This window comes from Festucalex cinctus, chromosome 9, assembly GCF_051991245.1.
Source record: "Festucalex cinctus isolate MCC-2025b chromosome 9, RoL_Fcin_1.0, whole genome shotgun sequence".
Lineage (NCBI taxonomy): Eukaryota > Metazoa > Chordata > Actinopteri > Syngnathiformes > Syngnathidae > Festucalex > Festucalex cinctus.
Window position 1 is genome coordinate 1,047,589 of NC_135419.1, and position 25,802 is coordinate 1,073,390.

Consider the following 25,802-nt stretch of genomic DNA (forward strand, 5'->3'; position numbering starts at 1 on the left):
TTTTTTTTTTACCATTACATGTACTCTACTTTTGAGTAATCATTGATACCGATACCAATAGTACTTTTGATACATGAAGTCTCCACCCCCCAAAAAAATTAAAGAATAAAGAAAGACCTATACATCTCAATATAGCATTTTTCCTTCAACTTGCATGAAATTAATGGCAATTTTCTACTTTTCTTATTTATAATACCTGATTGTAAAATGGCCATAATTGTTATGGTTTGGGTTGGGTTTTGGTTAGTTTTTTTGTTTTACTTTTGTCCTGGTTCAGGTTTAGTTTGGGTTTTGTCTTTATCTAAGTTGCGTCCATGATTTGTGTTTTGTTTTGTTTTGTTTTCCTTGTGTGCTTCCTTATCCTTGTCAAGCATTTTGTCCACCTTTGTTTTGACCCGCCCTTCCTAATGTGTCAACCAATCAGCACCCTCTGCCATTTGTGAATTGTGTCAATTAGTGTGTGTGTGTATTTAGTCTCTTGTCTCCCCTCTGTCGGCGTCGATCCATTGTCATTTTCCTCATGTCGGTTTTGTTCCTCGTCTTGTCTCGTTTGACCCTTTTGGACTTTGTTGTTTTTGTTTCTTAGTTAGTAGCTCATTTCTGCCTCCTCGTTTTTGTTTATTAAACTTCTTTTTGACCTTATTCTTTGCCTCCTCGCCCTGCTTCCCTGAATTTGTTCCACCACCACACCTGGTTTGTGACAATAATAGGCCACCATCACGAGTTACTGTGACCTCAAAATAAGGCCGGGTATCGGCTCCATACCGACATGCGGTGTGGGTACTCAACCATCCCTATAAATGACACTAATAATGAAAGCATAATGAATGATTATATGCCATTAACAGCCAAATTTTGAACATAATCACCAAAAAGTGGTGCCATGTGTTTTGTACAATATCTTAGATGAGATATCAATTTGCATTTGTTTTGAGCAAAGACAAATAAGTCCAAATAGTTTATTTAATTTTTTTTTGTTGCATTCTTGTCACATTGCATTTAACGAGGCCAGGCACGACTAGCAGTACTTTATCTATTTGGAAAGGTGGCACAAGCAACCAAATGCTCGAGTTTTAGTTATGGTCAAAATCAAATCCAAGTAAACAATGAAACGTCTCCTATAAAAATGAAAGCATAAGCCAAACAAATGGCTTTCTTGGAGCAGCTCTGCTCTTTTGCTCGTGTCAGTTCAGCCAAAGTGCATGTTGCACTTCTTCCATTATTCGAAACAAATCATTATTGTCTCTGCTGGATACGCACACTGCATTGTTAGCTAAATGTACCCCACACAAGTATAAATGCCACTGCCAAATGAGTGTTTCCAAAAAGCATTTGAAAACAAAATAAAACAGTGTGATGGACTCGTTCCTGGCTTGGTTCTCCCCGACAGGCTCAATAAAAAAAAAAAAAAAAAGGAGTGAGGGATAAAGGAGCAGCTGGAGGAGAGGAGAGCAAATCCCTCCATAACCGTAACCTCGGTCGCACAACATCACTAACTGCACCAACGCGAGCATCAGGAAACGTTTAGTGCCCGCGATAATGACGATGACATCATTCTCATCCTGAATTACAGCGAATAAAAATACAAGCGATGCTGGCATATGCTGTGTCACAAAAAAAAAAAAAAAAAAAAAGGACTTGACCATTTCGAGTGAAAACATATATTGCTAATCTTTCTTTAATAATAGGGTACAACCATTTATATCAGCAGGCGAAACTTGAGCGTTTTAGTATGCAGTATGTCATTCTGCTCTGTAGATGTGAAGACAATTAAGAGTTTTGCATTGAGGGTTAATGAACCATTTTAAGCATTCATAACAACAACATTATACGGACTTAACACTACAATTACTCGAGTCGAGAAGCTGTCAATGGAACATTGGTTCAATCAAATCAAGACTCAAGGAAACACTAAAGTGTCATATACATTTTACTGCAACTAAAATAAGGAATATGTAATCTCGTTATCACATGCTCATCCATCCCATATGTCTTCAAACATAAACAAGTTTTGGTGTGCATGATATGACCGCTCCATCGAAATAATCTGATGATGACCTGATGTTATAGTCAAATGGTTCTGTGAAAAATAAAGACTTTGAGTCGTCCTTATTACTTCAGTAACTGTTGCTGCACTGATGTGAAAGTGGTCAGTTACAAGTGTCACACTTAAACATGAATCCGACTGGAATTTATCATTTCTTTTTGATAAAAACTGAAAAACCTAAGAGCTGGATATTAAAGTAAAACAAAATCACAAGCTACCCGTATTCTTCATTACAGTATATTCAAAAAACTGCCTATAACAAACTTAAAGACACTTCAGTCAAAAATGTAAACAATTGGCTCCTTGGTGCATTTCCTAAATATAAATGACTCATTTGCCATTTTTTATGGTGGATGCAAAAAGAAACTTTTATTTGATTTGCCACTCGGGGCTCGATTTTCAAACATGCTCTGGCGCAACTTTATTTTTCTTCTGGGTAAGTCTTGTTTACCATGTTTGGGCATTGCAAAAGCGTTCTACCTGACAATTTGATAAGTGCAGGAAGTAGAATAGACCTTGGCCCAACTAAAATCAGGTCTAAGTTGTGGCGCAGGTGGTAAAGTGATTTTGATATAAGCCTAGGCAGACAGATTCTGCGCTTCACTGATGTGTGATGAAAATCATCGTATTCCATTCAGAAATATGACAACACAGTGCATCAAACTTTGAATCATTGCAGAAATCAATTAATTGAACACATTATTGTTATTGTTATTGAACACATTATTGTTAAACTCCACCCTTCCACACCGTGAGACATTGCTTTGCGCTAGCTAGATTTGCGCCGGGCAGGAAAATATATTTTCCATCTGTACACATGTCACCTGCGTATGCTACTTTGGCTACGAGTGTTTGGTCTTGGTTTGCACTTGGCTACGTGCACCTTCAGACAGGATGGCATAACAAATGTATTGTAATAAAAGACACAACAGCCTCCAGGCTTTGTGAATAGCAACCAGCTGTAATAGATTTGAATGTGCGTGTTGCCGTGTGTGCGGTTTTGAGTGTGTTTGTAAAGTTGAGCACTGAGAAATGGTTACAGTATAATGCAGAAATAAAAAATAAAAAAAAGTGTTTAAAAAAACAACAGAAATGAAGTCTCAGATGGGGGAGAAGCAGTGAAACTAAGAATGACAAGAACCAAAAAAAAAAGAGTAAGAAGTGAGTTGGGTGGAAAATATAACCAAGGCAATTACTGAGGCAGAAATCCTTTTCTGTCTGAAATAGCTGCTCAGATGACAGACGTCGACACACATCAACACACCCACAATGGGTCTCTCGCTCCCTCACACGCACACACTTACACCGAGCTGCACTAAAAAGAAAAGAAAATAATGATAGTGGAGAAATTAAGTCAAAATTTTGCCAATAAATAAACAAGTGTTCAAACATGAACTCATAAATAAATGTACACCTGCGTTAAAGTAGGCAGAGCTTGGCAACTAAGAAACAGACGAGTTCTCTCTTCTTTTTTTTTTACCGCCTGAGAAAGAACTGCAAAGACTTAAGTCACGTCTTTGCCATGACGACAAATGTTTTGAGCAAATATTTAATGATGTCACCCAATTAGGGCAGCACGGTGAGCTATTGTTAGCAAGTCTGTCTCATTATTCGGAGCTTTGCACTTTGAATCTTGGTTCAGATCTTCCTGTGTGGGGTCTCCAAATGCTTGCCCGGGTTTTCTCCAGCTTGTTTCAAACTTTGTATTCATTATGTAAATATGTAACCGCATGACACTGCACAGTTTTTAGTCTATGGATGTGAATTTGCGTTTATTTTGTTTTGTTTTACTTTGCTGTCTTCTACATGGTTGTCATCGTAAATGAGAATTGGTTCTCAATTGCCTTACATAGATAAATTAAGGTTAAAAAAAAAAAAGTACAACAGTGTGTTCGCTAGCAAATCATGGTTTAGAAAGATAGCATGTTTAAATTTAAGAAAAGGCTCGAGATTTAGAAAGGAACATTAAATCAAAAAGCCCCTTTCGTACCTTGGACAAAGATGGCATACTTTTTAATCTCTCAGGGTGCAGGCAAAACTTGCTGGCTAGCACTCGTATGAGCTAGCCAGCGCTAGCCAGTGGCTCCTTGACCATTGATATAGTGCCATACAAGTGTGATTAAAAATTATACGAACGGCAACAGTCCAGATGTAAGATAGATTTCCCCAAAACAAACTGCACGGCGAGATCACAAACACAAAAATCACTTTTTCCACTTCCACTGAGAGCTAATTTAGAGCAAAAAAAAAATATATATGTTTGACTCACGGAGAATCAGAATCATGAGAGCTTTATTGTCATTGTGGCAAGGGTGCAACGAAATGGAAAAGGAACAATTGAGACCTCTGCAGCCATGACAAGATTGTTCATGAACTAAAAATAGTTTGTATACTGGTTCATTCGTATGCAGACTTGACTCGACAATACAGTATCGTCTGGTGTGATAAAGGTTTTCTGTGACACGTCCCAAACGTTACGTTACAACATTCTAAGATGTGAATATATAATCAGCCATTTGTCTCGATGGAGATTTCATATCGATTTATTTACTACATCAAACTCAAGTGACTAAAACCCATTCCTGTCATGGTTTGGGTTGGGTTTTGGTTGTTTTTTTTATTTTTACTTGCGTCATGGTTTAGCATTTTGTTTGATTTTGTTTGATTTCAGTCATGATCTGTGTTTTGCGTTGTTGTCCTATTCTTGTCAAGCATTGTCATCTCCACCTGTGTTTGCCCGCCTTTCCTCATGTGTCAACCAATCAGCACCCTCTGACACTTGTGTCTTGCACAGCTGTGTCAAATTGTGTCAATTAGTGTGTATGTGTGTATTTAGTCTCTTGTCTCCCCTATGTCCATGTCAATTCATTGTCGTTTTCTGCCTTGTTGTTCTGTCTTGCTTTGCTTACCTTTTGTAGTTTGCTTTTTGTTTGGTTTAATTCAATTCCCTTTTTTTTTCCTTTTTTTTTTACTTCACTTCTGCCTCCTCAGCCTGCTTCTCTGCATTTGGGTCCACAACCACACCTAAAAACCTGACAATTTCATGGTCTCGTTTCTATTGTTATGCAATTAAAAGAATTAAATGACAATTATAGTGCGCGCACTAGCAAAAGGTTTTCTTTTGTGCACGTGTTGAAGGAGAGCAAGCAAAGAAGAAACAACAAAAGTGAACGGATGCGTTGGGGGCAAAGACAGTGTGAGTGGCAAAAAGAATCAAATCTGCTGTCTAATGCATGCAAACTTTTTTTTTTTTTTTTTTTTTCTCCTTCTGTGTCCTCGGAGAGCTGTTAACTCAGCCGCCCAACATCCAGTTACATCTCAAAATCATTTCACACGATTTCTTGCCGGGCGCTGACAAGGAAGAGGCTCATATTGTTGCAGAAATTACAACAAGTAAGTCAACGCTGTCATCACTTTAAGAGAGGTCAAAGTGTGGCAAAACTGTTGCTTGCACCGTCACGGGAAAAAAAAAAAAAAGTGAAAGTGTCAGTCATCCAGTTGGTGCTCTTGAAGTTTTTGAAGATTGAGGTCCAGCCGGGTTTGGAAAATCTTCAAGGATTTTTTTTTTCTGCTCACAGACTATTTGTTTATTCAGTTTCATGTGCTCCTGTTATCATCCATATTTCAGATGTTTACAGAGCTGCGCTGACCGCCGTCACTGGGATTACCAGCATGTGAGACAGATCACAAGCTCGACTCGTGGTGTGTGCGTGCGCGCGCGCACGCGCGTGTGCTTTCACAAGTGTGCGTGAGCACGCAAGTGAGGATGTTTGTGTTGTGTGAGGACGTCTGCGTGAACTGGTGGGACTCATAAGATTGTCCTGGAAAAAAAAAAAATCCTTTCTTGCCACATCTGTGTGCATCAGATTCTCGACATTTGTCATTTTTATGTATTTGGTTGCACAATTATTATTATTATTATTATGCCTACTTTTTTTTAAAACTTCAAGTTTCACAAAATTTTGGTAGCATTCAACAATCCAAACATGTCTACTTTCCCCAGAATTCCATATTTTGTGCACTATAATCTTCATTCAACTGAAGGAGACAATCAACAGCAAAGTTCAGCTTACTATTTCAAATTCATACTATTTTCCAAATTCTAATAATTTCCACATTCTCAAAGTTCCACAACTACCACAAACAAATTGTTTGACTGATTTTGCATTCTCATTCCATATTTCTTGAACAATAACCATTCCAACTTGTAAATATTCATCTCATTTGGGAACTAGCTAACACTTAACCCAAATTCCCACATTAAGACACATTTTTAACTCCTCCTCCCACATTTCTTGACTATATCGAAATATTCTAATTTCAAACAATTTAGCTCATTCAGAATCAGCAGGAGAACATTTCCCCACATTCTAGTAATTCCAGGACTGGGGTATCGATATCGGTATTTCAAGGTATCAGTACTCGCGACCTCTTGTGGCTGTTTTACGATCAGGAAGTAGGAATTCAAATAAAATAAAATTTAGATTAATTTCATGCAATTTTAAAGCAATGCGATATTGGGATATATGTCTCTCTCTTTTCTTTTTTTTTAATTATGTCATTGTTTTTTAGGAGGGAAATTTTGTATCAAAAGTATTTGATATTGGTGTCAGTGACTACTCAAGAGTTGAGTACTCGTACTAGCATCCAGTAGATTCCAAATTAAGAGCCGTTTGAAATAATTTATCTCTTCATTTCACATTTCTTGATCAGTGTAAACCACTCCAACTTTCATAAATATTTTTTGGGCCAATTCAGTGAAATTTGCTCATCGGGGTCCCAAGGTTGCTGCCCTTGAGCAAGGCGGCGACCGGCCTACATCTTGCTCAAGGATGCAGCGCTGCTTGTGCTTGCCTTCACTCTGACATCTGCGTGATGTGCACATGAAATATGCATCAGTGTGACTTCCTCTTGATGGATTATTATCAGCTAAACAAATAAAACATTTTTCTTTTCAAGTCAACTTTCATACCGTGTAACTTTTACACAAATCGAGAGAGTGACCCCCCACTAAAAGCATTTATGCTTTCACACACGACTGTGCACCAAATGTATCCCCTCCTCCTTCCTCTTCTCATTTCATTTGTTTCTCTCTTGCTTACTTCCTATAAGCCCACATTTATTTAGCTTCCTCTCTCCGTCCATTCTCTCTTGTCCTTCATCTTGCTTTTTCCCGTTCCAAGCTGCAAAGAGGCAGATAAGCGGTTGATGTACCATCCAATTAAATGTCGACATTGAAACATTGCTTCAAATAAGTCTGTCATTTTAGCCCTGCGCTGATTGGACTTGATGTATTTACTATACGCATGCACGAGAGAGCGCGAGCAAGGTGTTGTTGTGAGTTTATGTGTAAGTATACACTTAAAAGGGGGTTCATTTTAAGTTCAGACTCAGTTTCATGTGGGGGTATTTTAGTCCCAGCTTGAGTTTAATACCACAAAACTCTCCAACTGTATCATATTTTTCAAATACACTTTTTCCTAAAAGGACACTTTGGATAAATAAATCCAAACTCTGCCAATAGTTAGTCTTGACTTCTTCATTCTTCACAACTTTGGATGTTCAAGGGTCTGAAATCATATTTTATTTGAGAAATTTGGAATAATAATTACATTAACTCATTTGCTCCCCAAAACGTATAAAAACATTCTATTTTAAATATTGCCATGCTCCCAAAGACGTATTTATACGTTTTTTGTTTTTTTTGTTTTTTTTAAATGCTGGAGCATCCAGAAGGATTCAATGCAGCCAGAAGTAAAGAGAACGCTGAAACGCTGAAAGCAATGGTAGTTATTAAAAAAACGGCCAGCAGGTGGCAGCAGAGTATAAGAGATCAACCAGGGCCATGTTGCAACAAGCTCTTTTTGACAGTGTTTTCACCAGGAATGTGAATATTGATGAAACGTGGCTAGATTCTAATGCTAATTGCTGCAAAATGGAAACAGATAGAAATATACTTTTTTTTTCCTGTTGTACCCCGCCTACTGTCCAAAGCCAGCTGGGATAGGCTCCAGCACTCCCCACGACCCTTGTAAAGAATAAGCGGTCAAGAAAATGGATGGATGAAGAGACTCTAATCTTTATTTGCTACATTTGAGGTTCCATGTTCTTATAGCAATAGAACACATTTTTTTTTTAGGGGATATTTAGGTAAAATTTTAATTTTTAATTGCTTATAACTATGCGTCTCTTTGGGGTTAAATAGCACAAGCAAGTAAATCTTTTGTTAACTAACTAATTCAAAAATCACCTCTTCCAAAAAATATGTCAGAGCAAAAAAGGTAAGCAGAGCTGCAATGTGGGCTAATTTGAGCCATGGGTCTAAAAAGGGCTAACATTGTCCTTTAGTTCTTGATCCTTGCTGTATTTGAACAAAAACGTGTCACAAACATGTTTTCAAGATACTTGGAAATGTTCCACTGTTTAGGAGTGCACCCTTGAAAAGTATGATTTTAATAATTCCATCATAAACGGTTTCATCACTCCTTTATCAGCTCCCCAACATGATTTGGCATGATGAGCAAAAGAAGTGATGAGGGCAGAGTGAAGAGAAGCTGTGATGGATGCCATTGGACCATAACATTGCACCGAGATTCAACTGAGGTTGAATACATTAATTAGCCTTGTTTTGCGGTGAATCACAGCCCAGAACAAGTTAGCCACACCGTATACTTCAGTCTGTTGAAATGTGACCCCAACAAATGTACATCCTTGAGAGATGGAGTGGAAATTATTTGTTTGATTTTTTTGCTTCGCTTACCACACACATTCTACACACGTTGCACGATGCATATTATGGATCAGAATGAGAATCGGAATCATGATGTAACTCATCTGTCCTTCTTCCTATTAGAATTGCTTTCGAATGCTGCTGCTGCTGCTGCTGCTGTGTTTTTGTCTAAAGCTATTTTTTATTTTATGTTTTTAATCACATGCCACTTTATCGTTCAAATAGTCACTGCAAAATGTCCCTCTCATTCCAAAAAAGATGTTTCTGAGGTTAATTGAAAACTCCAAATAGTTAATTGACTTCAGATTATCTGTAGTCGGCGCTAAGCTAATGATAGTTGTTGTCGATTAATCACCAATGTCATTGATATTTTTTGAAGGTGCCAACTCGCTGTGTGCACAACTGGAGGCTCACTTCGTGTTACGGTATTTAATAGCCGTACATATTTTTTTTTGTAAATTAACATTACTGTGAATGTCAACAAATGCAGAGCACATAATTTAGCCACACAGTGTAAAATGTGAATATAAATAAATACATAATAATAATAAAATAAATAAATAAATAAATTAATTAATTAATAAATTAATGAAAAAATAAATTAAAAAAATATGAATGAAAGCAGGAAATCTCACTATATAGACTTTAGTTGGGTTCAGGGGAAAGTTTTAAAAGATTTGATATCATTTGTATCTGGGAAATGATTAGCCGGTTTAGCCATTCACCCGGGCCGTATTATTAGTCAATAGCTTGAACACACCTTCCCATTCGCTAACGTGAGCGTGAACTCTTTGTTCAGGTTCATCAAGGTTGCCTCTATTTTGGTCGGCGTAACAAAAAGGAAAATCCGTATAAAGGAAACATGCAGAAATCCTGCCAATGGCGTTCAAGTCGAGAGCAGCGAATAGGAAATGACTGACGGCTTTTGTGTTTGTGTGCGCACAGCAACGTTCAAGCTGAGTATATATGATTTGTTCTGTTGGCAGGCAAATGCAGCGTATTTGATTTGTACTCTTGGCAGAATGTGTGTGCGTGTGTGGTCCCTCTCTGTGTGCGGTTCTCGGCATGATGCCTTTTTACCAACCAAATAAGTGCCTCTTGAAAGGGCGACAGCGGGTGGCTGATGGAGGGTCGTCAGCACTACAATAGGACGCCCGTTTGTATTTGCTTATTCCCTCGGATTCATCAACTCTGACTTCAAATAGTTCTCACTAGAACACATTTGCTATCAATTATTAGAAAATGATTCATTTCATTTATTCATTTCTTTATTATTTATGGAGACTGTAACAGATTACGGACAAAATGCATGCTCGTCCGCATCCTTACAGCTGTGACGTGCCCTTAAGCAAGGCACCGGACTCCTCAGTCTCAAATCAAGGACGACGTCACAGTTTGCATTAGGGCTGGGTTCAAAATATCGATATATCGATATCGTATCGATACGCCTTTTCATATCCCGATATCGATACATAAATCCATGTATTGATCTATCGATACCCCCCCGCCGAAGCCAGCTGGGATAGGCTCCAGCACCCCTGCGACCCTTGTGAGGAAAAGCGGTTAAGAAAATGGATGGATGGATGGATGTCACAACAGTTTTCAGTTTTTTTGTCACTTTATTTACATAGACTGTACTGTGGTCAGAATTGATTATTATTTGTTTTTATAAAGCCATGTTAAATAAAACAATTATTAGTGTAACTGCAATGGATTCAATTCCTAATGTAAATATTCATATTTTTACTAATGCATTACATTAGAGTAAGAAGTTTCTACTATTTGCAACATTGGTAATTCTGACTGTCTAAAATAGCGACTGCGTGAATTCCTCAACTGAATTGAAAATTGTTGTGAATCGATTCTGGAAAATGAATCGATACCCAAGCCCTAGTTTGGATCAAGTGACGCAATTCTGTTTTGTTTTTTGTTTTTTGCTCCCAAGTGACACATTTCAGATATGTTCTCAAGTGTTCAAGAGAAATGTAAAAAGATATCGTCTCCTCTCAAATGTGAAAACGTATTGAATAGCTGCCATGTGAGTGCACCATAAACAGACATATTGGCCATAACCCGTCAATGTTGTCATTGATGTCATCATTTGTACGATTCATTGAAATCAATAACTTTTTTAACGCGAATCAATAGATATAGTCCTGCTTGATATTGCGTCATAGAAAGACAATAAAAATGGGTCGCGCAAGCACTGAACATGTGTCGGAGCTGTGAGGACAGCGTGACTTCGCGTGTGCGCCGTGGGAGCGTTTAAATTGATGCCCAAAGCACGAACATTGAACTTTATACATCATCACAGGACCACAAATGGGAATGAGCTTGGGCTCACTGTTATTTGCATTACTGTTAGAAGCATTTTTTATGTAAATGCTGTCTGTTAAAGTGTTGGTAAGGAACAGTAGAATTGTGTAAAATCATTGTAATCGTCATTTCTGCTCAGGTGATGCAATTTGTTCAATTACCGTATTGTCTTCTTTTTTTCCCCCCCATTCTTTAATTTACTGACTTCCTCTCCACTACTTATTTTAAAGTCTAAATCGGAGGATTTGAGGGTGTTAAGAGATGAGATGTAAACCACTAGTTGGTACTCAGTAAGCTCCTAAAAAGAGAAATAATCCAACATAAGTATTTTTTTTTTCTCAATAGCAACTCTCCTCCTTCTTAATCTCCCCATTTAGCTGCCTCAGCTTTTCTCTACGATGTCAGCATGCTTCCTCAATCCAAAACTTCAATGTACACTTCCATTTTTTTGAGGTTTTGGTGCTTATTTTAGGATTAAGAAATGCCGTTAAGAATTCTCTATTGCAATTGAGCTCTTGGATGAAACAGATGAACGCCAAATCAGAATTTCCGGATTCCAATCAGAACGCCAAAACAATAATGCTAACCGCTGCATAGCTTCACTCCCCCCCGCCATCCAACATCCTCTTTCTCGTTACCTCGATGGCGCACACACGTACGTCATGTGTGTGGAAGTGTGCTGCACTCAAATAAGGATTACATTCAGGAGTCGGTCAATAACGACCACCTGGGAAGCGTATCGATGCTTTTGTTTACTCGCTGTTGACTTCTCACGTCGTCCTCGCAATGGAGGCGAAAAAACGAAATGGCCCAGTTTAGCTTGGTGCTAGCTAACAGTCGATGGTAACAGTCTTCTGGAAAGCACAACATGTGTGAAAGTTGATCCGAGGTCAGCGAAGACCCTACTGGTGAAAGAGAAGAATTGCGCTTGCCTTGGCTGCTCGCCTGGCGGGGTGGGCCTGCTGGTGGCGTCCGGGGACCGACTCACCAGTTCTAAATGACTGGAACTAGCCACAATCTACACACGGACATTCAAGATGAACTGAGCGAGCAGTGTCTGGGATAGTATGGGATGGATAACGATAAAAATTAATGTCTATTCTAAATAATGTATATGATTGATGCGTTATAGTAATGGGTCGATGGGGACGGGTCTCGAATAAGCTTCGGCTTCTACCCGTCAGCCCTTCTTTCGGATGTCAATGTTGCAAATGATGTGATGTGATTGATGTAAACTGTAATGTGTCCGAAAGGAAAAAATGAATAAACTAAATGGTACGATGAAGTGGACGGATTTAAAATTGGTCCAATTAACTCTTCAACAGCCAAAAACATTTAATAACGATCAGTAAAATCACGCCGTATATTGCCATAAACGTTAAATAACGTCAACAACAACAAGCATTGGAAAAAAAACAAAAACAAAAACATTGGTCTATCACAACTAAAAAGGAAAACATTTCCGTAGGTTGACAACGAGTCAGTGTACACTCCGATATGTTGGGGAAAAAATGAAAAGGCTTGGTTCAATACTTTGGACAACATATGGTGGTGATAAGGCACGATATAAAAAGCACTCTACACAGTAGAGATATTGGCTTCAAAAACAAAAACATCATCAATCATCTTGATATGCATACTTCCAACTCAATTTGAGGACATTTCTGTGACTCAAACATCATTGTAAATGAAGGCCTTTCAAAATACCTCACGTCCAGACAGAATGCATTTTTTACAGCACATATCAAATGTGATGACTGAATACAATGCTAACTTTGCGGGAAGTCTCTCCACATACTCGGGCGTCCTCCTATCCAAAAACTTCTCAAGATTCAAAACTGTCCAGATGGCGCGAATGATTGTTGATATGCGCATCTGGCATCGAGTCCAGTGTGAACCTCACTCGTCAGTTGGGATATGCTACAAAAGCATTTTTGAGTACCTTTTTGGGAGACCATAAAAGTCAAGCACATTTTCAAATGCACACAAAAACACAAACTCCTGCTTAGCTATATTAAAAGATTCGCTACCTTTGTTAGCGTCAGGATATTTTTTTCCCTAAATGTTTCCCTCACTTTTTAGATTTATCTCTAGTGCCAATATGTCGTGTCAGTAGTTGACTTTGGGCACCTCCTCATTAGGGGATTCCTCAGCCAGCCTCTCGCCTGATTTGTCTGGCACACGTTTGAAGCCAGATGCCTTTTTGTGACGCAGCCCGCCCATTAGCCGGCGCGCTTGCCATGAATGGAACCCAAACCGTTTTCATTCCATGGCGCTATGATATGAAATCCAATTAGAAGTAATCATATAATATCAACGCACAATCCATCCACGTGAGTATTTAGTTTATTCGTCGCAATCGACTGCTGTCTTTATTGTCATGCGTTCTCATCTCCCTTTCTCTTAACTTCCATCCTTTCCCCCTCACGCTCTCTTTTATATTCATAGGATTTGAAAATGTCTGTAATAGCCCCGCTAGATCAAACCGCTCCTTCTCCCACTGCGTGTGCGTGCGCGTGCGTGCAAGCTCTTTCTCCACGTCGTGTGTATTTATATCCACGCGTGTGATTTGCATATCGCGGCTACGCTCTGATTGGCAAACTGGCAATGCCGGAGTCCAGCGGGGCGTTTTTTTTTTTTTTTTTTTTTTAAAGAGGCCCTAGCACATCCCCAAAGTGGAGAGAAGCCAACGGTCTGTATCAGAAGCTAATGAATAATATGAGCGCGCCAGCAGCAGCGGTTCTCCATGAATTGTCCTGTAATGCCGAGAGCAATAAAGATTTTTATAACCATGTTTTTACGAGCAGCAGACATAAGCTGTTATGAAATAGTCTGATCTTTTACAAGCCGTTTGGTCGAACGTTTTATTGTCTCAAATGAAGTCGCCTTGTAATGGATCATATTTGACCAGTCAAGACTGTCCGATGTTGATGTTTTACTACCTGCATATCCTGGGGAATTAATATTAATATTAATAGATGGAAAGTGTGTAAGCTCTTATAATATCAATCAGCTATCAGCCATTTGATTCATGCGGCATAGCAGTATACATTTAAATCATGAAGAATCTAAAGATTAAAAAGAGAGAATACTAAAAATGGGGTCAACCATATATGATTGGAAAAAAACAAGGATATGTAAGGGGAAAAATGATGCAACAACTTGTAAAGTCCTCAGAACTGGGAGGCGGACGTGCTAACCAGTCATCCACCGTGTCCTCCTTGGGATACTTAAAACATTTAAAATAGAACGTATTTATACGTTTTTGGGATCAAATTAGTTACGCAACTAATTAATTACCGTATTTTCACGACCATAAGGCGCACCTAAAAGCCTTGATTTTTTTTCAAAAGCTGACCATGCGCCTTATAATCCGGTGCGCCTTATATATGGATCAATATTGAGCCGCGACAGGTCTCGCTGTCAAGACGCTATCGGCGACCCTGCACGATCGGTAGAAGATGCCGCCATCTTGGATCGCTAGCTAATGCTAATACTTTAGCTCAGAGAAAATAATAAAACGGCTGTTTATTCATTTTGGGAGTGAATGGAGTTGTCAGAAAGCTGGTTTGCAATCGATTAATAAAGTTTGACTGACCTATCTGACTGTCTTGTTGACATTCCCTTTAGCGCAGCACCATCTAATGGATGCATAACGTAACGCCAGCCTCTACTGTAGCGCCTTGTATATGAAAAAAGTTTTAAAATATGTCATACATTAAAGGTGCGCCTTATAGTGCGGAAAATACGGTATACGTTTTTGGGATTAAATTAGTTATGTAACTAATTAATTAACTACACTGAGATCAATAAATCAAGCAATGATTTATTGTTTTATTTTTTTTCAACTGTTACATAACTAATTTGATTTAAAAAAAAAACAATAAATCATTGCTTGATTTATTGATCTCAGTATATTTAATGAATTAAAGTCAAAGAATGACAAAGCCCAAACATGCAAGCCCTCAAACGCAAAACATTTGGACACCTCCGCTCTAGCACCAGCATGACACCAGGTAGATAAAAAACAATAAAAACAATATAAAATAAATAAAAATAAAAAACAATAAATCATTGCTTGATTTATTGATCTCAGTATATTTAATGAATTAAAGTCAAAGAATGACAAAGGCCAAACATGCGAGCCCTCAAACGCAAAACATTTGGACACCTCCGCTCTAGCACCAGCATGACACCAGGTAGATAAAAAACAATAAAAACAATATAAAATAAATAAAAATAAAAAACAATAAATCATTGCTTGATTTATTGATCTCAGTATATTTAATGAATTAAAGTCAAAGAATGACAAAGGCCAAACATGCAAGCCCTCAAACGCAAAACATTTGGACACCTCCGCTCTAGCACCAGCATGACACCAGGTAGCGTGCAGTGAACAGCAGCAGACCTGCTGCGAAAGTGCGCAGAATGACTACTATGACCCCGAGCCCATCATCCCCGCGAGCTGCGGTGTGTTGAGTCCTCTTGCCCTGCCTCATCTTGAACCAGCGACCTCTCATTCAGAAGTGTGATAACAGTCGCTTTATCTGACCAGCCTCGTGAGAGAGTCAAACCAGACGATGTGAAATGGACTTTTAGTTGGGATGAGAGCTCGCCGAGGCGCAATAAGACACACGTTCAAGACACGTTCAAGTGATGGCAAAACAATCAATCAATCAATGCTGATCATTGCAGCTAATCTATTGCTGGAATGGTAAACGGTTCGTCACAGTGTACAAATAACTGCTGTCGTATACCAACCTTGTCTGTCAACGTATCAGCCGTGTAAAGAGAAATGAAGTGCGACATTGCTGCTTGTGCGTCCCGACAATACAAGACACGATGCAACTGCATTGTCATCCGGAAGAGCTCCGGAATATGACGTGAGCTGTTTACATTTTCAATATATGACTTCAATGGCCTGCAAGCAACCTTACAACAAAAAAATAAAAAATCAAGACCACATACAGCTGTGGTGTTTATAAATGATACAGGTGGCGATATAATGAATATTTTCAGGCGTGTGCGTGTTTTTGTGTGCATGTCTTGGTCGTGACTTGACAGCCTGAGCGATATTATGCAAATGAGGCCAGCTGTTTGCCGCATTTGAGAGAATATCACGTCCCCGTGTTGCTCTGCTGTCACGATGCCTTTTCTATTCATTCAAGGTGCTTCGAAATACTTTCATTTCATACCCAACATTCTCTGTACATGTTTTTTATGTGAGTTTTTTCATTTGTGTTGTCACAGTAATGAGCAATAAAAGATTCTGTTTAAGGCGTATTCCTTAGCGAGTTGGATGTTGAACCTTAATTTTCCATTGACAATCTGCTGCCAGTCATTGAAGCAGTTAGTATGTTAATCCAAAACATGGTGAAGATCTTTTTTTTAATATCCAATATCTCCATTGAGCACGACCCTCAGATTTACCCCAAGATACAATTATATAAATACATATCTGTAAAGTATGACAGAGTGTGAGAGCTGTAAAACAAAATGTAAGACCCCTGCTAGGGCTGCTCGATTATGAAGAAAATATTAATCATGATTATTTTGGTAATAATAGAAATCACGATTAGGATGATCGTCAAAACTTTAAACGTAAAAATGATTAAGAGAAATACAATTCTATGAAACACTATAATTATGCAATTTTCTTTTGGATTAAACAACATTTATTAAATTAGTTATTTTAAAATTTAAAAAAAAAGTGCAATTCTTAATTATGCAAGTTTCTTTCGCATTAAACAAATGTATTAAATTAGTTATTTTAAAATTAAAAAAAGAGGTAAAAATGTATTAATTAAAAAAAAAACTCCAATTTTATTCATAATCTTTTTTTGGATGATTATGCTGATTTTGTAATTGCGAAGTGTAATATTTTTTTTTCTTCAACATTTTATTTCAAACATGTATATTTAAAAAAACAAAACAGACTGGTTATAAAAATACATATGGCAAGACAAAATATACAAAAAATATAAAGAAATAAACTCAACTTTAAAACAAGAAAAATAAAGTTTTGCAGTGATTCCCGCAGTCGTCATCGACACATTTACACACGTTGGAAAAGGAATAGGAAGAAGTATAAACTTCTAATTGAAATTGTAATTGAATTTCGATTAATTGCACAGCCCTAAACTGCTACCTATTTACACCTGAGACCTAACGAGTGGCGCAAAAAATGACTAATTGTGCTCAATTTGGGCATTTTCACTTAGGGTAGTACTGACTTTTGTAGCGTGCGTTACTTTGAGGAAACAATACATTTACACAATATGCTCCACACTGAGTACTTTTCATTGTGTCGACGTGCCATTAATTCAATGTTGACCCTTGAAAAGATAGACAGTAATTAATATCAGCAGAAATGTGAGACATGGCACATATAAATCACAGTGAACTTAGCAAGCATTCGATCTTACACAATCGCAAATATGCCTAAAATGTAAGCCACACCAACACAGTTGTGTGAACATGAAGGACTTTTGGACAAAATGAATTATAGCACATAAAACCTCAAAGTTATTCTTCCAAATACTCATGTGGTCTTAATTATTGAAGCAAAAAGCCACACATTTGCATTCTCTCCAGCTGTAAAAATGGAGGGCTTGCTTTATTTTATTTGGGCAAAAGAGACGCTGCATCATCATTAATTTGATGTGTATAGAAAGTTGCATCAAAACACTTCCGTTATTGGATAATTAATGCCATCATAATTGATTGTGTGGTGTTTTGGGAGAGAAAGCGAGTACATTTATTTCCGTCGCCACTTAAAAGGAATTATGACCCGAGCGGACAGGAAGAGATGCAGCGTCGCCGCTGAGGTTTTTAAGAGCGCGCGGTGAGTTTATCGGAGCTTTTCAAAGATAAGAGCGGCCGAGTGAATTAAAACAGTAAAGTTGTGGCCCACAGAACAGTCAGCTGGCAGATGATAAAACATTCGGCGGCGCTGCCGAGTGCGGATGATAACTCTCAGTGGGCCGGCCTCTTAAAGTGACCTCTTTCACATAACACAAACTCATTTGATCCATCGCCAGCATAAAAATATTGATCGCTCCAGCGAGCAGACTGTTACCGACAGTAAAAAAATAAATAAATAAATAACATCTGCAATTTCATCACGGTTATTTTTAATAAAGGGAAATAATCATTTGTCAGTAAATCAGAACATGCTGAGATAAATTTCTGCCTCAGCATGCTTGGTAAAATTATTCGTCTTTTCTATCTTAATTTTTGTCACTTGTAGAAGAGCTGCTTGAACAGTTTATGTAAAAAAGCAGCACATTAAATATTGAATTTGGTCAATAAATACAACCAACCATGTGTTTGTCTGTACAGTCTGTGTTTAGGACCAAATATTGAATCGAAAGGCGTCTTCTGGAAATAGCATCGCACTGAAAGTAAAATGTAAAGAAACAAATCCATTAACCTGATTGAGATTTAGCCAAGCTTTTATTACTCGTGTCGGTTTTTATCAGAGTCTACTTTCTTTTATCACAACAAAGCAGTGCTTCTCAAACAGGGGGGCAACACCCCCCGCCCCCCCACCCCACCCCCACCCCCAGGGGGGCGCGTTTGACCTCGGAAAACGTGCTTTTTGATTTTTATTTAGTTATTTTTTTAATGTCCTAGAATAAAGTGCAATTGCACCTCCACTACATTAGGGGGCAGTGGCGCTCTCATTATTGGCAGAGTGAGCGCAGGGAGCATTCGCTCGGTGGTGTCGGGGTTTTGTTTGCACTGAGCATGCGCGCTTTGCACACAGCAAAAAATAAAAATAAAATCAGCACAAATTATTTTAGATATTTTTGTTTTGCAGGTTAAAGTTTTTTTGTTTTTTTTAATATTGTGCTCCCTGAGTTAATGTTGGTGATCAGTTTGAATGCATTATTATTGATTGATTTTATGTCATTTTATTTTTCCGTATCATATGGTTTGACATGGTCAGTCAAAAGATGTTTATAGTTTAATTAAGGATTTAATTTTATTTTTGAAGTTCAGGTGCACTTTAAATCATTTCTTTCTTTGTTGTAAGTTGGTCCATATTTCTTCCTTTTTTTATTCTCTTATACGTTAATACGGCTACAGTGTTATGCAGAGGTGCGCTTATAACAATTTTACAGACAAATGATACTGTTTATAGTCGCGTGGGGGTGGGGGTGGGGGTGGGGGTGGGGGGGGGGGGGTGTTTGGGGGGTGCGAGATGACAGAAAATAATTGAGAAGCACTACACTAAAGTATCACGTCAGGGACTTTTTCCCAAGCAAAAAAAGGCATAAATGGAAGTCTACTTCTGTGAGCAGAATATATTTTGTTGGCGTAGCCTTATGCTGATTACCGACTGGAGGTCGAAGTCCATCCTGCTTCTTATTTACCGCCACATTAGCGGCGAGGCGGCGCGCGCGCGTTTACACGCGACCCGCAGAAATGCCACAGCGGGTCTTCAAATCAGTGTGAAATGACATCAGCCTCATTCTTTGAACTACTTTGAAATGAAACCTGTCACGGCACTGTCGGAAATGTCACCTGTCAGCTCGCAGAGTTTACCTTCTTTTGCCGCCTCCCTCACAGGCCTAAATATGCTCGAGCGTTGTTTACACGTCCGCGTATTTCAGACAAATGTCAGTAGCGGAGCAGCGACCTCACATTAAGTGTTTCCGTGAAGCATTCGTGTCTTTGACGGCCTCTTTCATCTCTCCTGCTTTAAAAGAAATTGCTTTTCTTTGTTAATTCGATATTAATGAAGAGTGTGATTACCGGTACTGGGAAAGTATTTTTACACAATGCTATATGAAGGTCTTATTTTCTTACACGCTTCTCAATGCCGAGGCCAACAAGATGTGTTCATCTGTGCATATTTGTTTAATTCTCGCTATATTTTTTTCCCCCCGATTGAGCAGGCAGGATTAAAAATAAAAAAAAATAGTAATGCTTGGAGTTATTCAAAGAACGTGTACAGTGAATACAGTTTTCAAGAAGATTGCTCAAAACGTACAATCACTGACAACTTGGAGTCTAAAAGCCTGTCAGCTTGCAAGCTAGCATGCTAGCTGCAAACTCGGCCAGATATATTCCAGCCAGGCTTAAGCTGGCATATTTTCACAACTCAAATAAATTGAGATATGTAGGTATCCAAACATATTTGATTAACAGTTGAAAGTTTAACAGGGCGTGTTTTTAGCACATTCAGCAATAACCTACATGCCACCACCGTCTAAGATGAGAAAAGAGCTCTATTTTGTGCTCAGTTCAAAATTACGCTACACTACCTGCGCCAATACTTAGACATGCTTCCAGCAGACATCAAGTTTAGTCTACTTTCAGCCACCAAATTGTCAGGTGCGCCGGGTGCTTCCAAAAGGAAACACGTGTGGCACATCGGAACGCCCAGAATTCCCCAAAAAAGCTCATCTAGGCTTGCATCAGCGTGAAAATGAGGATAAGGCAGATTTCACGTTCAAGAGCAGCTATGCTATCTATAAATATACAGCACAAGCACTCCATTTTTCATCATTTTGAAGCATGACGCGTGTCAAATTTATAAGATATTTTTTTATTTTCACTTTGCAGAGACTTACAATTATTGAAAGGATGTGACCATTCAAACAAAATGTCAACCTGGTATGCTATGTGTGATCAGAAGATGTCATTTCAAGCCAAATTTAACTTTCAAGTGCATTGCTCAAACGTGATTGCGCAATCCTCAACCAGGTTACGCTTTGCAAATGAAAATTTTTAAGCAACAAATAAGGTATCCATAATAGATCATTTCCTTTATTTATAGTAGTCTTTCGGACAAGGAATTGACTTTCTATCTCCTCGCAACTTTCAGCAGCATTTTTAGGTCCTTCAAGCTCATTGATTCAATTGAACAACCGTTTCTTCATGCTTTGTTTGCTCCCCGCTCCCATCAGCCTCACATGGAAAGACAGTGTGAGGAGCTCGCCCGCCGCCGAAGAAAGCGAGAGCAATTAAATCCAGATATTTCCCTGAGGAGACGGTGGAAACCAAATCAGGTCTTCTATTCACCAGGCGGATGCAGAATTGACTAACGTGAACATTATGTTGTTGCTCTGTGCCTTCTGGAGGAACGAACGACTGCGTGCTCGCACTCTTGCCTTAAATAGAAAAGAAAATAGAAAAGCTGCTATTGCCACACAGTAAATTGCTTTATATGCGTATCATTTTATATCAATGTTATATATAATACTGTTTGACGTTGTATTTGTTATACTGATGTCATTGTATCTATTGTGCATTACTACTATTGAGCTTAACAGCATATTAAATACTGAACTGTGTTTTTATTAGGGGTGTGCTCAAAAAATCGATACGGCAATATATCGTTGCGGGCCTCATTACAATTCACGTATCGATACGCAGGCGTTAGAAGCGATATTGCTCGTTATCTTTAAATACGCAGTTAACGTTTGCCTTTGCAAGCCTACATTGTACGGAAAAAATAAAAACCAGCAGCGTCTTTGAAGTTAATTGACTTCAATTAATGCAAAAATAGCTCACCGGTGATTGGACACTGTGTCTTGCTCAGAAAAATGAAAACAGAGGAAGAATATCAACATTTATTTGCTTCTAAACTTAACATGGTACGTGTCTTAATGTACCAATTTTCGTATATTTTTTGTTTAAAAACAAAATAGAATGTGTTACACGGAGAAAATGCTGTTTTTATTTCCCCAAATATTTCAAATAAGCACATTTTAGAGTTGTAATTTGATATTTTTGCTCATATCGGCTCATGCTCCTTGCACACATTTAAACCAGACATGCCGCTTGCTGGGAAAACCACAAGAGCTGCTAACAAAAATATTTTTGTCAGTCAGCATAACAAACGTATCCTTTCGGCATACATATGACTGTTATGCAAGTAAATGAATGTAATATATCGGGATACGTATCGCCTTGAAGATCAAGTATTGGGATACATCTGTATCGCGATACGTATCGTATTGTGACCCCTGTATCGCGATACGTATCGTATCGTGAGGTTGGCGGCAATACCCAGCCCTAGTTTTTATATTGTATTATGAAAATGATAAACCTATTCAGATTCCAATTCTATCAGCAGCGCTTCATGTTGCAGACCAAATGCGCGTGCGTGCGCATAATACTATGTGTGTCTGGGAGTAGGTTTTAAGTCGACTGTAACCGTGTGAGGAAAGGATCAATAATGTTATCACTCTTCTCTCGCTTATTCTCACATATGCACGTGCGCGCACGCGGATACGCACGCGCACGCACCCTTGGGAATAACGGGCACAAATCGATAATTCTGCAGTGCTAACAGAAAGCTTCCGCAGCAGTTTAAAGGCTTACCGCTCACGCACACACGCACGCCACCACGCGTGAAGACCGATATTGATGATCTTAAACTCTTTCATGGCACCTGAACTAATTTGGAAAGTGTGACATGCAAAATCAATGATGGTGATTTACTGGTCTGTACTTGTGTTCCTCGGGGGTTGTTTTGTTGGTTTTGCACTCGTGAAGCTGCTGTTGCTGTTTATGCTTGAAGTCGATTTTGAGGGTGTCGATGTCTGGACCGAATTGTTCCCCCCCCCCCCGAGACAGTAGATAAATAGAGTAACAGATGTTTACAATGTGTGGAGGCATGAACAGACAAACAGCTCCTTAAATTATGATGTGTATAATTGTAATTATAATATTTGGTATGTATAAATATGTAAATAAAAAGAAAGTTGGAAGCTGAAAAAACACCGTCAACACTTCAGGGGGGAAACAACAGCAAAAAGTCACACACCGTGAATTTCAACATTTTTTCTGGGTTTATATAGCTCTCTAAAAAATTGAATTAACACTATCAAAATAGTTCATTTATAGTTTATTTTACACTGTGCCAGAGTTACTTAACTTACTGAGCTTAATTTGATTAACAATCTGCAGAGTTGGTTCAACGCTAAATAAATCAACTCTGTCAAATAACACCACCATTTAAATCAGACAGTGGCAAAAAAAACAAAACAAAAAAAAAAACAAACACTTTTTGGGGTTGGAATAAACTGTGCAACATTTTAACACTCCAATTTTCGCACTACTCATCCTGAGCTGCATGTCGTTGAATTGCGATAATTTGTCTCCTGCAACCATTTATTCTTTTGGTAGCGAGAAAAGTAAAGGTCATTAACAGCATGCGTTGACACGTGGGTGAAAAAAAGTGTAAACGAAGCGTCTTGTGCTTGATTGGTTTCATTTTCTGTCGTTATGCGCCTTTGCAATCAAATCTGGAGGAGAAAGTATATTTGAATTCCTCTGTCTCTCCCCACATCTGACTGCCTTTCTCCTTCTCGGCGCCATATGCTCCAAGCTCCATCTCGGGCTCATTTAGAAAGCAACACACACACACACACACACACACACCGGTTCCATCAAAGCAAGGGGAACAGCTGCTACATTCGATAGGGATGACTACTCTCCTGTCACATAGTACGCACGCACGCACGCACGCACGGCACCAAGCTGGATGTTTCACTCTGTTTTGAAAAGGCAAGTGAGAGAGATAAAGATGGAGGGCAGGCTGAAGTGAGAGAGTCAGAGAAGAGCAGACTGGAAGGAGTTTGGTATGGTCCAATTTATTTGACAATACAATTGCGTCCAATTATATTCAATCTGTAGCCGTCATGTTTAAGTAGCAACAGTACAAGTCAATTTGAATGAGAACACGAGCTGCACGACTTACGAGAGGTGGCGATCTCCACAATGGAGAATACGCATTGAATTGTTTGGCCTTTCAAATCCAATCAAGGAAATGATTGATAAGCAAAAATGTTTAGAAGACTACACAAGAATGGTCGTCTGATCGGAGTGGAGTTAATGTTCTTTTTAGTGCTGTCAAAGTTAAAGCATTAACTAATTAAATTATCGCATTAATCATTGTATTACCACAGATTAATTACACTATTAATTTGGACCGCAGATGATCCTTTTTAGCCGACATTCAAGGTAGCTGTTGGAGTTTGAGCAATAAACATAACTACGTGCTTTAAAGTAAAGCATTTCATAAATGTTTACATATGCCATAGATCATTTTTTCCCATTTTTAATTTTGAAAATAATTAATTGATTAGAAAAAGTAGGATGAGCATGTGCAGCGGGCAAAAAAGAAGCTTTTTTAAAAACCCCTAAGGCATTATCTTATTTTGAAATGACTTGGTCAGAACCATTAAAAAGCCCAAAACGGGTCACAATAACGCCTAAGACAGTGATTCATCGTGATTCATCAAAATTCTACGATGTGATTAATCTGATTAAAAAATGTAATCGTTTGACACCTCTAGTTCTTTTATAAATGATTTTTTTTCATTTTTTTTCCCCAATCTTAAGTCTCCATTTTCTGTTTGGCTAAGACTATTATTAACGGAATAAAGGGACAGGCTGAGCATGAAATGACTTTCCTGGACTTGACTAACACCCCAGATCTATTCCAAATAGTTGGATTTATTTTTCTTCAACATTATAGTGGAGTTCAGGTCACAAATAATACAACTATGGTTATCTGTGCTCAGGGAAAGTTCTTGGCTAGCTTGCATGAAATAACTTTCAGCTAAGAGTGCTTTGGTCAGTGACGTTCTGCAGTGATACCGTGCACTTGTTTGTTGATTTTGTTGGAATGTCTGTATGTGCTGCATGTGTGAGGTTTTTTTTTGTTTTTTTTTCCAGGCTTTGCGATACTTCCCGTTGGGAGCATGGCTTGAGTCTTGTCTTTTGCATCTTCCCTTCTCATCTAAGATCTCGGGCCGCGAGTAGCTAAAGTCCTTTCCGTCCTGGTTTCTTGGATGGGATGAGGCAGTTCAATGAAACGGGGTAGATGCCACGGACTTCCGACTTCCGGGTTTCATACCTCAGCGTCGTTTCCGGCCACTGATGGCTGCGTTCCAACACTCGGGCCCCCCCCCCTGTGCCCCCCAAGCGCGATCGGCGGGAGGGCGCACAGAGTCTCACTAATGCTTCGGACAAATGAGACAGACACACTACACACTCGCACCCTTCCACAGGAACGCGTGATCAAGGGGCACAAGAACTGGGACGCGGCCCACACGCCACAAACAGGAAACGGAAACAAAGCTGATGTGTGAAAACCAGGAAGTCGGAAATCCCGCCTCTTCCATGGCAAATACCTTATTTTGCTGCAATGACAATCAAGATATTCCATTCCAACCTGGGTGCTATGGAAGATCATCAGGGCTATTAATTAGTACCTTTTAATTATTATTTCACTTAGTTTTTACAGCTATGCTAGCGATGTGACTAACAAAAAAAAAAAACTTTCTTTATATGCCAAAGGGTACAATAAACATGTTTATAAAGTTTGTGATTAAATTGAGATCATCATTAGTTCAATATTTTTGTTTGGTGGTGCGCCACAACATTTTTCTCATGTAAAATCGGTGACTTGGCTTAATAAAGGTTGTGAAATAACCTTAACTAACCTTATGTACAAAACTTGCACTGTTTCCTACCTTCTGTTAGACCGACACCCATTGTAAGGGGATGAATAACTAAGCAACAATCCAAATATTGGAAAGCAAGAAGAAGAAGAAGAAGTTTCATCTCAAGCACTTTCCAAGGATATGTCCAATTACTAAAGAAAGTGCTAATAAAACACATTATTGTGAAGATGTTCACTGTTGAGAGAATTGGTAGGTACGTACAGATTTACATACATTTTTC

General features: G+C 38.7%; 1 protein-coding gene across 3 annotated transcripts in view; it reads right to left on the minus strand.

Annotated features, from left to right (window-relative positions):
- Positions 1 to 25,802, minus strand: part of aff2 (AF4/FMR2 family, member 2) — a 145,562-nt gene that overhangs the window by 61,963 nt on the left and 57,797 nt on the right. The window lies entirely within an intron of this gene.